At 40.9% G+C, this 12,318-nt stretch overlaps 1 protein-coding gene across 4 annotated transcripts in view; it reads right to left on the reverse strand.

Annotated features, from left to right (window-relative positions):
• Nucleotides 1-11,544, reverse strand: part of sipa1 (signal-induced proliferation-associated 1) — a 53,029-nt gene extending 41,485 nt beyond the window's left edge. Inside the window, exons 1-2 of one of the 4 annotated variants that reach the window (XM_081615159.1) lie at nucleotides 11,190-11,544; nucleotides 8,156-8,323 (exon numbers count right to left, since the gene is read on the reverse strand). The gene's annotated coding sequence lies outside the window, so the exon portion shown is untranslated. Of the gene's footprint in view, nucleotides 1-1,666; nucleotides 1,786-8,155; nucleotides 8,659-11,189 lie in introns of those variants that run through there. The other 3 variants (XM_008427709.3, XM_081615160.1, XM_081615162.1) reach the window with 3 other exon arrangements.
• Between the last annotated feature and the right edge of the window lie 774 nt (nucleotides 11,545-12,318).

Here is a 12,318-nt window from a genome sequence, read left to right on the forward strand (position 1 = left end):
AAGTCTGCAGTGGACGTCTCAGAGGATCTCGTGTGTTACAGTAAAACCTGTCTCCGTAAAGGTCACTGGCCGTGACGTTGGTCTGCGTCTGGTGCAGTTTCACTTCTTCTTTTGTCTGCCTTTTCGGAAAGAAACAGTTAAGCTGCAGAATAGTCAGGGCAACGTATACTGTCCCGTATTGAAGGATAAACCATACGAAATAACAGCAACAATCCTCAGTGTGTTTTATCAGGATTTTACATGCACAGAACGGTGCACAGTTGAGAAATACGAGGAAAGATAACATCTGAATCTTAGGCAAATTAGACCAAAACTTAACCTTTCGACCTCTATGCAAAACAGAAAACTAATGCATAACCCTGAACACACCATCCTGACAGTGAAGCCTCGGTAGTTGCAGCATTGTGTTTTGGGGATGTCAATCCTGTCAGAAGCTGCAAAAGAAACTGGACATCAACGTGCTGGACTGGCCTAGTCAAAGTCTAGACCTAAATTCGATTGAAAATCTGCTCATGCTGCACCTTATCTGTCCTACATTAAACTGTTTTGCATCAGAGAATGAGCAAATATTTCAGTCTGAGTGGAAAGTTTAGAAAGCTTGCAGGGAATAGCATTGTATTTATTAAAATGCAACTTCCTCTTCAAACAATTAGTGGTTATTTCTGAGCTACTCCTGACCTACCGTGCATGCCGCTCAGAAGGCACAAAACTCGAGCTATTGTCTGCCATGTTACTTGCTGCAACTTCCTGTGCATCTGAAAATACACCTTGTGGGTAGATCATGAGCGCGGCTGAGCAGGCGGAGAGATTTAGGGCTGGAGCGCAGCTGAAAAGTGCTTTTGTGTGCGTTTGGTGGCTCGTCTGAGCCTCGTATCTGTGGCTCACTGTCCCCACAGAGGCAGGAAGAGCAGCTGTCCTGCTGCGGCCACTCTCTGCACGCATGTGTGCGTTGGCGGGCGTTTGTGACCCTCGAGCTTCATGACTGCGGCTATTATGTTGCGCTCAACGCCTCACTGTTGCTCCACCATCATCTGTGCGAACCCAACAGAGATTGCTCAATATTGCCTAAACAGCACACTAAAGCGTTCTGAATCCACCTTGTCTGCTTTCAGAGGAAGAGAGGCTGACCTCCTCCGCTTCCTCAAAGTCTCTGTCGAGCGCTGAAATGCAGCCGAGCGTACGCGGGACAGCTGCACGGCCAGCACATCTCCATTTGTCGCTTGTGTTCTTTGTTTACCAGCAAGTCAAACTAAAAACCGTCGTTGCTTCCTTTAAATGAGTGTTGATTATGAGTAAAGGTATCAGCTAAGAGGGGTCGCTCCGTAATGGCTGCCATTTGACTTACAAGCTACATTGGTTCCATCCATGTCCATTATAAGCTCAGTGGGCTCAAATGGCTCTCATTATTTGGAGAAAGAGATTGATGTGTCCTGCTGGCTTTGGTGGCACGGGCATCACTCTAACTTATTCCTTCTGCTTGTACAGCGAGGAGAGGAAGTAACAGCTTTTCTTCTAACTTTACAACTTTTAATGTTTTACATGAGGACTTATTATTGGGTGTTTTCGGTATGGAGGTTAAAAAGAAAAAAACCTTAGAGAAATCAAAAATCAAGCAAGCTTGGCAAAAATCTGCAGAACTAGCAAAACGAATAAAAAAGTTACTTACCTGAATCTGAGGAAAAATCCCAAATCTAGACTGTTTATGTGAGTTAATGTGACAAATACATGCTGCTGCAGCTCACTTCTTCTAGCCTTGTGCCAATTGTATCAACATTACTGCACCTTTTGACCTAGATTAAAAAAAAAAAAAAGCACCGATCTGTTAACCGGTGACGCAGATGATGGCTGACTTTTTGCAGCTTTGCTGTGATGGAACATGTGCATACAAGGAACATGTTCTGCACATCTGTGGTTTTCGCGTTTGTGTCAGTCTGAGGTGTCTGCACACGAATAGAAAAAGAAGGAAGCAATAGTACCTGCATGCACATCTCAAACCTGCCTGTATGTTTAGCTCACTTATTAGTTCTGTGTTAGTGAAAATGACTGAGAAAAAAGGGGAAGTGAGACAGCGCTGAAATTCAGAAGCAAAAACAAGAAACCGAAACAGTCCCTCTTCCCCCTGTATGTCACCACGCTTACATCTCTGCTGTCAGAGTGCAGAGTGTGGTCACCGCTCGGCCTTCGTAACAGGACATCAGGAAAAACGCGTACTGTCTGAAACCGCTCTCACTTCTTTATTAGAAGTGCCTTTTTATGTGCAAATGAAACAGTTTGAGAGCGCGACTTCCTCCTCCACTTGTGAGAGAACAAAAGGGGCCGTTCGACGTGAAACAAACGCAGTGACGATCGTTCATATTTCGCACGTCGCTCCCAGAATAGCAGGCTCTGTGCGAGTATTTTTAAACTGCGATCGCAATGGCATGCCTTCTGCCTTTTTCCAATCTTCATCGACCACGTATTGTGATAGAGTGACGTGGCGCCTGGATGAATGGCCGGTCCCGGTTTGCTTTCAGTAGCTCTCAGTGCCCCTGAGTGCACTTCTTCAGTAATAGCGGCGAGAACAATGACAAAGAGCCACTGCACCACGAAATGGCTTAACGTGTGTATGACACAGCTGAGCGGGACGCAGGGACAGCGTGAGCATATTTATGAAAGTCTTTTTGGTTTGCATCAGATTCTTACATTAAAAAAAACAATAGTTTGAACATATATTACATCTAGGTTTGCCTCTAAAAAACTGAGCTATGTAAACAGCAACTAAAGTGACTTAAAAATCTTTTACATTCCTTGATTATGTTTAACATTTTTTACAGTAACATAAATTACCAACAAAAGATGAAAGATTCCAGATATTTGCTGATTTGGTGAAAACCATGCATTGTCTTTTTCTGCTTTAGATTACAAACAAATATATTGAAGTTTGTGGTTGTGATGTGACAAAATGTCAAAAGGTATAAGGGCTATACAGACTTTTGCAAGAGTCTGTATCTTAATAACTGTAATAGTCATAAAGGGTCATTTAAAGCTGCAGTAGCTAACTTTTATTTAAAAGAATATATATGTTTTTACATAAAACTATCAACGTGTTGTAAAAGTATGAGGTAAATAATCTGTGAATTAAAAAAAAAACAAGAGTTTCTCTGCCGCCTTGCTGTGGTTTTACTGCCATCGCTCAGTCAGGAACAACCAACCAGAACCAGGAGGAGGGTCTCAGCGCTGTCAATTAAGATCGTGTATGCGCTGCTCTCACCCTCCAGCTTGCAGGTAAAGCTTTTTTCCCACAATAGAGACTGAATGTTCAAGCTAGTTAGCATGGACACCTATAAACAGTGTCTCTGTAATGTTAAGTTGTTTTTCCACCATTAGCACAACATTACACAAGCATGATTGACAGTGCTAAGACACTCCTCCTGGCTCTGATTGGTTGTTTCTGACTGAGCGGCCTATTTCTGCAGATGGCAGCAGGACCACAGGGAAGAGGCAGAGGAGCTATTGCGACATAGTGACACCTTTAACAAATATGCTAAATATACTGTATATTTTTTATTAAAGGTAAGTATTGCAGCTTTAACAACAATAATTATGCTAATCAAACATGATTGACAAGTTTGTCTTGTCATTTCTGAACCAGGCTAAAATGGTTGAAAGATTATTTTTCCAGTGTTAAGTCAGTGGCTGTTCCTCCAATGTCTAAAAAGTCTAAACATTTTGTCTTGCCCAGACAATGAGGGTTGTAAAATCCCTGAGGGACATTTTAATAGAAAAAGCACCAAGACGGTTATTTTGAAAAGCACAGCAGTAACTCTCCAGGCCTCCACAAATAATAAAATGGCCGCTGCTGAGTAGATATATATATATATCATACTTTTTCATCTCTTAAACTCCAGGTGACCCTGAACATCACAGCGCCTTCACCTACACTTTGTTTCTTTCCGCTACATGTTATTTAGGAGGGGGAAAACGATTACAAAAGGACCAGTGGCGCATTGGGGCCAGGTAAGAGCGTAGAGAGCAGGCTGAGAGGATTCACCCAGCAGCTCATATCGGAGGCATCCTGCCATCCGATGAGGGGGAGGCTCAGCTTGTCAAGCTGCCTGCCTCACTGTGAGCCCCTACAGGGAGCCTGGCAGGGCGTAGTCACACAAAAAAAACTCCTAAAAAAAACCACAGATGATATAATGCTGACTCAGCCCAGAGCAAAATCTGCCTAGTAACATCCCGATATTTAAATCCGATTTAAATCCGACATGGTAATTTTGTGCGGCACAAACTGAAAGCAGACAACTGTGTAGGCTGTGGAAGCCTGGAAAGCAAAGTTTAAGGTTCAGATTCTGGCATCCACATGACGTCAGGAGATACCAGCAAGAATTCATCTGGTAAAATTTTCAGGCTCTTGGTGCATAAATGCAACAATCAGAACCGTCTGTACATCGACAGTCCTGAGATTTAAGTCCAAAAGAGATTTAAAGGAGCTAAAATATCAGCCTTCTAACGTTTTATTGTTTTTGTTTCAGGAAGCAGAAATTTGGTTGGTAGATTTTGCAGTTTGTTTTTGACCCACAGCAAAATATTATTATGGTTCTTCTTTTTTATTGATTTATCTTTAGTTCTTAAAGTGTGATATAATATCCTTCTTTAACTCTAGCTATTCATGTTACTTGGTATTTATGTTGATGTTTTCCCATTTTTTCCCCTTTTAATGGATTTACTTCTTTTGACCTAGCTTTAGATATCAAACATTTTTTATAATTTCTAATTTATTTTAGTTTTGCATATTTTATTTGCCTTTTATTTTCCATTTTTATCAAATCGTCAGGCTTCCCCCATTACAGGTAGGCGTATTTCCTTGTTTGCCATTGCCATTTCAACACTTTATGTTTTAATCTGATATCTCTCTGGGGAAAATGCTTCAGAAATAAAAACTGACCAACAAAAAATTTGTAATTTTGCTAGTCAGCCAACAGATGTAACATGTACGGTATATCTGGAAGATAAAACACAAAAGAAAAAGTATGTGAAAAATGAAGTACATCCTCACACACCACAGATATGTGTGAGGAAAAACCTCAACACATGCAAACGGATTCAGGGGAATTCACGTTTAACTCAGGAGGTGGAAGGTCAATCGAAGAGACAAAATCACCAACTCTCCACCACCAAAATGAAGAGCTGCTTCATTTTGGTTTCATACTGTCATAATCTCAGAAAGAAGCAACTTTCTCTTGGAAATCCTTTCAAACAATGTTAGATGTTAGATGCTCTTGTCCAGTCGTCCCTGCTTTTACTGGCCAGTTATTGTCATGATTTAGCTCCATTTCTTCAGCCGAATTTATCCCAGGAAAAAGAAACTTAAAGTCTGATAGTTCAACCAACTTCTTCTACTCAAGCATTCAAGACAATGTCTTTGTAATTTCTCTGAGAATTTGGAGGGACATCCACTCCTATCCATGCAAAAAGCTTAAAATTTCCCACTTATGTTTCATAATTTCCTTACAGCTGAATGATGATCTTTAAATGACCTTACAGGGTTTTTCCCAGATTGATGAGCGGCAATAGTTATTTATCTACATCCACCGCTCGCTTTCCTAAAAGCTAACACACACCCACAGACTCTACAGCAAAAATCTGCAAAACTCCAGTATTTATGGAGATTTTCTCACTTGCTCACAAATAATTAATTAACTGCATTTAACAAAAAGCTCCTGGCTGCTAATTTCTCCTTTACATGCAAAGATAGCAGCAACAATGCACAATGATTTTCAGATGTAGCCTTTTCTTCTTTGGCTTAGAGGTTAGATGAAAATAATTACTGAACCTGGAAGAGACAGAATCACTTATTTTATACTCTGGCAAACTGTTCAGGCTGCACCATCAGATTATTAAGAATTTAAAATAATAAAAATGCAATGTTTCAATCATTAAATGTCTATCAGATTTGAGATTATAGAAAGAAAAGAGGCAATCGGTGATATGTAAAAGCAAGTCTATTTTTCACTCCATTCAAGAGTCAAAAAAAGATTAGAAAAATATCTACAAATAATTCTTTTTTTTTTATCGTTTTAAATCCAATGGTTATTTGCATTTTTATTCCCAAAAACTCTCACCTGCCCTTCCCACTAACACAAAGTGCTTTAACTCTCAAAGCACAGGCTAAAATAATTGGTTGAGGTGATTAGATTACAAAAAATAATGAAAACCAATTTAATCTAATTGCCACACTATAATAAGTGGAGTAAATTTCCATTAGTGTGACTTTTAAAACCTCTTTCCGGGGAGAGCTGCAAGCAAAATTTAGTCGTTTAAATGTAAAATCCTAGGAACAAAAAATTAAATTATAACTTAGAAAACAAAGGCTTCAGTTATTTTGGTAATTTACTAATTTATATTATATTTGGTTCTATGCTAGGTACATCTAAACGGTTTTACAACTTGAATCTGTTTGGTGAGTGAAACACAAAAGTATTCAACCATGTGAACTTTTGAATTTGTCACCAGAAAAATTTACATATTTTATTTTACAGAGCAACAAAACTGGAAGAAAAAAAAAAGATGTATGGTTTTTGGAAATATGTGCAGTGGGGAAATGTGCAAATTTGAATTATAAAGGCTTCCTACTTGCCCCACTTTGATAGAGGGGGGCAGATTTGTGAGGCACACAAGCAATCATCATCCTGTCAACAATTTCTCCAGAAGATCTTAGATCTCTGCTCCTTCTGGGTTTGTTGGCTGATTCTCTAATGAACTAACACTTGACCCAAGCTGAATCAGTCATTTTGTTTCTGAATGACGGACTGAACAGAGATGTTTGTCATAAAATCCCAGTAAAACACATCAAAATCTGCTGTAACGATTTGCTGTAAAGCAGCAAATCGTGAAACAAATTCAGAGGTATGAATATATTTACAAGGCAGGGACATTTCACTGTGTTTTAGGTTTGATGTTAAGAGGAAGGCAGAAATATAAATGTCATCAGCAGCAAAATTTAAAGGTCAGGCTGAGTTTGAGCACCATCATGCACTTCATTCACGTTGAAATATTTGTTAGGGTGAGCATCTGCAGGAGGAGAACGACAAGGTGGATTGTTCAAGTTAAAGTCGACCCTGGTGAAAAGAAAAAAAGAATAAACCCTTCCCTTCCTGTCAGCTCCAGCTGCATATCATCCCTCAACATGTTGACACCAGTCACAGCAAACACCAGCAATGGACAAGGAGTCATGATGCTCAATGTAAATGAAATGGCCCATCCTTTGAGTGCACTGGCTTACATAAGCCGCCGCTGCTGCCTGCCTTCCTGCCGCTCAGCTTTTCTTTTTGCAGCCTCTGTAAGGAGCCCATATCCCTGACGCACAGCCCCATGTTTAAATCAGTCAAGGATGAGGAGCCTGACTCCTGCATCCCTCATTTTCTCTGCCACCTTGAAAACAACACCCCGGTCCAGGTTGCGCGTCTCCCTTCCATCGTCGTCTCTGCAAATCATTCCAGACTGACGGAGCAGGATTTGAAAACATGAAACATATGGATGCTCTCTTTGTTATCCCTGCATCTTTCAATCTCTAAGTGCCCCCCCCCAACCCCCAATCCATCCATCCATCCTCCCCCCTCCTCCCTCCACCTTGCCCCTCATCTCTAAGTCCTGCAGCCAGAAGCACTCAAGGTTTCGCGGCGCCTTCTTGACAATGTCATAACACTGGTTTTTAAGACAATCGCCTCGTCCGAGGGCACACAATGGAGGGAGACAGGACAGATGACGGCGTTTGTGTGTGTGAAGGGGTAGATGATAAAGGATAAGATGGAGGGGGGGGGTATATTAGTGTCGGAGGAGGAGGAGAGGAGGGCAGGCCTGGGATGAAATGCGACAAAGGTTGTGAGGTGCTTTCAAATGTCCAATGTCGTGAGTGAATTTTTAAGGTTTGATGCGTTTCTAACTGAGGAGAACGTGATTTCCAGGGAGGTGACAGAAACACAAAGGGCAAGAGGCAGAGGGGGGAGGATGCCTGCTCGCTATTTCGTATCCCCTACATTGTCTCTGAATGGATGGGGAGCCTGTAAGAGCACACGCGTGCCGATACAGAGGAAACACGGTCCCATCCGTCCAGATTCATTATCAGCACAAAGAGGACGCAGGCGGGCCAGGAGCGCAGAAAGACGAGGCTTACCTCCACATTTCAGTCCTGCTCGACCCTGCCTTGTTCCATCCTGTTCCTCTCTGCCGACTCGCTCTCCTTCTCTCCCCATGACAGCATTTTTCTGCTATCTATCTTCACGGTGAGGCAGCTCGTTCCCCCTGCCGTCGCGGTTCCTCCCCAGGGCTGTCCTCCCTTCCTCTAAACCAAAAATGAAAAAAAGAAAAGAAAGAAGAATTGCGAAATAGCTCGCAGCGCGCACACACACACACACACACGCATACACACTTCCCGATCCCCGCGCCTACAGGCGAGCTCCTCTGTGCTGTTTGCTGAAGTCAAGAAGAGGCAGGTTGATTTGTGCTGCCCTCCCTCCCTCTTTCTCTCCCTCCCTCCCTCCTTCTCTCCCTTCTCGCGCTCCATTCATATCACAGCAAAGCCGTCCCCCCTCTTTCTCCGGCTCCCTCCCTGTTTCTCTCCCTCCTGCCCTCCTCCTCGTCTCCTTGTCGGAGAGACGGACAGACCGCAGCGGCAGAGAGGACGGCCGACACCGACGTGCAAAGAGGGTCACTTTAAACATTTGCAGAAGCACATGCTCAATAGGCTCAAACAACAACACAAGATGACAAAAAGCAACGTGGTGGGATGTTGGATGCTGACGCAATATGCCGAAATAACTACTGCTGCTCATTTACTCCCATTTGTGGAGAACTCTTTTAAAGATGCTATACGGTCCCCTAAGACAATTTGGGGGAAAAAACCGAGCTGGGTGATGAGGAACGTATTTCTAAAGGACTCCACAAAACATAAACATAAAAGCGCACAGGAAGAAAATAGCTGCTCATAGTAAGATAATTTTATTTTTATAGCACATTTTCAGCAACAAGCAGTTCAAAGTGCTTTACATGAATTAGAAGGAAATACAAACAAAACAACAAAACCAAAAGAAAGAGGAAACGGGAAAAGTAAAAAACTACATATTGGTTCCCCATGTTTAATAAGAATAATTTATAAACTGGTAGAGGCCTCTCTGGATCTAAAGTTTGGATTAGAGAGGTAAAAAAACACACTAGATGTTGGTTCCAGTTGTTCTGGGTTGAGTTCTAGATTTGAATAAAGCTAAATGTTGGTTCTCCATGTTTGATTCTTGTTCTGGGTTGCTAAGTTATAAACTAACAGACGTTTCTCTAGGCCTTGCTCAGATATTAAAAGTATAAAGCTAAATGTTGGTTTAAGTAATAAGTACTTCACAATTTATAAAAGTAATAAACTTAAAGGTATAAAGCAAACAAACAAGGAAATTAATTCACATTTTTAATCTAAATATCAAAAATATGATATGAAATAATAGATTTTTATGTAAGTATGTATATATACAGTGTTTTTTTACAAAAGAAGGTCATATTAATGCAACCTGAACAACCAAAAAAACCTATGTGGGGAGAAGAAGCCCACTCTGTGGTTTCTGGACTTGACCAACAAAATATAAACAGTTTGTGTCCAGGATGTGTGGGGTCTGCTGCCATTCCCCTGACCTGATGATCTCTTCCACAGACCAGATTATTTTTTGCTGTTTGGGCCTGTTATGCTTTGTTGCTTAGCATCACACAATGACGGACGTGTAAAAGATAGACCAGATAAGGGCTCCTGTGGCAGGTTGCACTTCCTGAGTTGCCAAAGAAAGTTTACGTGTGGAGACCATCTCAATTTCTGAGAAAAGGTAAAACCTTAGAACCAGAAGTGATCTTCTTAAGGGGAAAATATCATACAGGGTTTTTCCCCAGTGTATTATAAGCCTGGCGGGCCACCAGGCTTTACTTATGCCCCCACGAGGCTAAGCATTGCTTATTTTTTTAAGTTTTGTTTTCATGTTTGCATTTTTTAAGACTTTATAGTTGGTGTTAAGGTATTAATCTAACAGTCTTTCAATAACACACAATTATCAAGTGGTATTTTCAAATTTCCTGTCAACTTTAAACATTTTTTTAATTGAAAAACACGACAGGCAGCTGGATGAATGACTGCCCTGGAGCCAAACCACCAGGCTTAGAAAGTTTTCTGGGGGAAACCTTGGTTATACATAACCCAATCAAACCCTTTTTTTAAAAAAAGGAATCACATCTTACAACATTTACTAACATTTTTTGGAGAGATTAGTTAAAATTTACTTAAGGCCATTAGACCTGAACTGTAAAAATCAAGAAATCTCTTAAATGTCTAACAAGATGAAGTGGGTAAAAAAATCTCAGAAAGTGCCACCTCATGTCCTAATCTAAATCTAAAGACATTCAAGAATAGATAAAGTGTTTTGAAGTCAGTTAGTCTGGAAGTGGTTAAAAAGACGTTTCTAAGGCGTCAGGCTTCAACAAACCGCAGATAGAACAATTATCCACTGCAGAACCCAAAACGTCTAAAGCACGGCAGACCTCTCTTCACTCATAAGGCTCATGATGCAACCATCAGAAAATGACTGAGCAAAAAGATGGCATCCATGAGAGAGTTTTGGGATCTTAAAGCAAAAACTACAAAAAAAAATCCCTCACTCATGGTAGTCGAAAGCCATCTTGATCCCAGGATTTGTGGGAAAACATCTGGTGTGAAACAGCTTTTGAGAAGACGACCATCAGAACAGCAGTCAGATGTATGTCTCATTAAAATTTATGCAATAATCGAAACATTTAAGTGAAAAAAAAAAGAATAAATCTATAAGGGTGTAAATAAATTTTCCACAACTCTGCATATCTAAACTGAGTTTGATTAATTTTGCAGAAAGGTCTGGCTTGTGGTGTTAAGACCACCTACATGCTCCAAAACTGATGTTTCTGCACACAAGAGATAAAGACACAAAAGCTGCAGAGGCAAAGGTGAAAGTGGGAGTGTGTGCATCTGTGTGACGGTGTGTTTATTTATAAAGGCCTCTGTGTACGTCCTAAGCGTGAGGCCAGTGCGGTTTGAGATCATCACAACACTCAACCTGCTTAGCAGCAATGAGATTACAGGAGTTTAACCCCGTTGTTGTTTTCCATCCCCATCATCATCCAGCACGGCACCGAAAGGAACAACATACCTGCAAATTTGAGCAAATCGTCTGGTGATGCTCAAAGAGAGGATGAGTCACTCTGCTTAACCTCAGCACAGTGTCCGGCACCATCCCCCTAATTACAGCGTAGAGGTTCGTCCTGGCCGTAACATATGGCTGTGTGTGTGTGTTACGAGGTCAACAGCTCCGGTCTGAGGTTGGGGGCAGGGAAGGAGGAGAGGCCTGCCGTGTTGGTGGAGTGTGTCTTGGGGAGATAAGAAAATTAAAAACAGAGGCAGAAGACGATAGTTAAAACAGTTTTCTAACAAACAAGCTCATGTCCTGGTTTGCCAATTAATGGTTAGAGGATTAATTTTAAATGTGTTTTAATCAGAGAGGTGATCCTTAAAAGGAGAAATCCTCACAACCTACAAGAGAAGAAAATCACGTCACGTTTTGACTAAGCTCCATTTACTTATATCATACCAAAATGAATCTTTCTGCCTAAAAGAAATAAAACCAACATTGACTACAACTCATTTTCACACTGGTCCAACTCTCCAGATTTTGACACAACCAACCCTAGCACTTCCAGATACACAGGATCTCAATATCTACTTTCAAGCTGGTGGCGTTTTGACCAAAAACATGAATTAACCATCTTTGGTTTTTGAAGGTAAACGTCCCAACAACACTGTCCGATGTTACAGTGACACCATGTGGACACGCACTTATTAAAATAGGAATGGATTCATATATTTCAAGGAATACGTCAAGAAACAAATCTTTCTATAAAAAGTCACTTTTAGTCATTCCATTTAAAAAGCAAAACTCGTGTTAAAGAGCCGTCACTGTGTTATATTTCAAGCAATTATTTCTCCTAACTTTGACGAGTAAGGCTTACAGCTAACATAGTAAAACATCGAGATGCGTTGAAAAGCATCATGCACTGTACAGTTTATGCACTGAATATCTGGTTGAGGGAAACTTGATTTCAAAATAAAACTGTTTACTTGACTTCTTAAAGTGGAGGTTGAAAACTAAGCAACAGATCATCCCCTCCTCCTTAGCCTAAGATGGTTATGATATCGTATCTGGGTCAGAATTGGCTTAATACAAGGAATATAATAGTAGTAGCTCATGTCCTGGTTACAACTATGATGGTTCCTTAAGTCTG

This window comes from Poecilia reticulata, chromosome 14, assembly GCF_904066995.2.
Source record: "Poecilia reticulata chromosome 14, P_reticulata-male-v2, whole genome shotgun sequence".
Classification (NCBI taxonomy): Eukaryota; Metazoa; Chordata; class Actinopteri; order Cyprinodontiformes; family Poeciliidae; genus Poecilia; species Poecilia reticulata.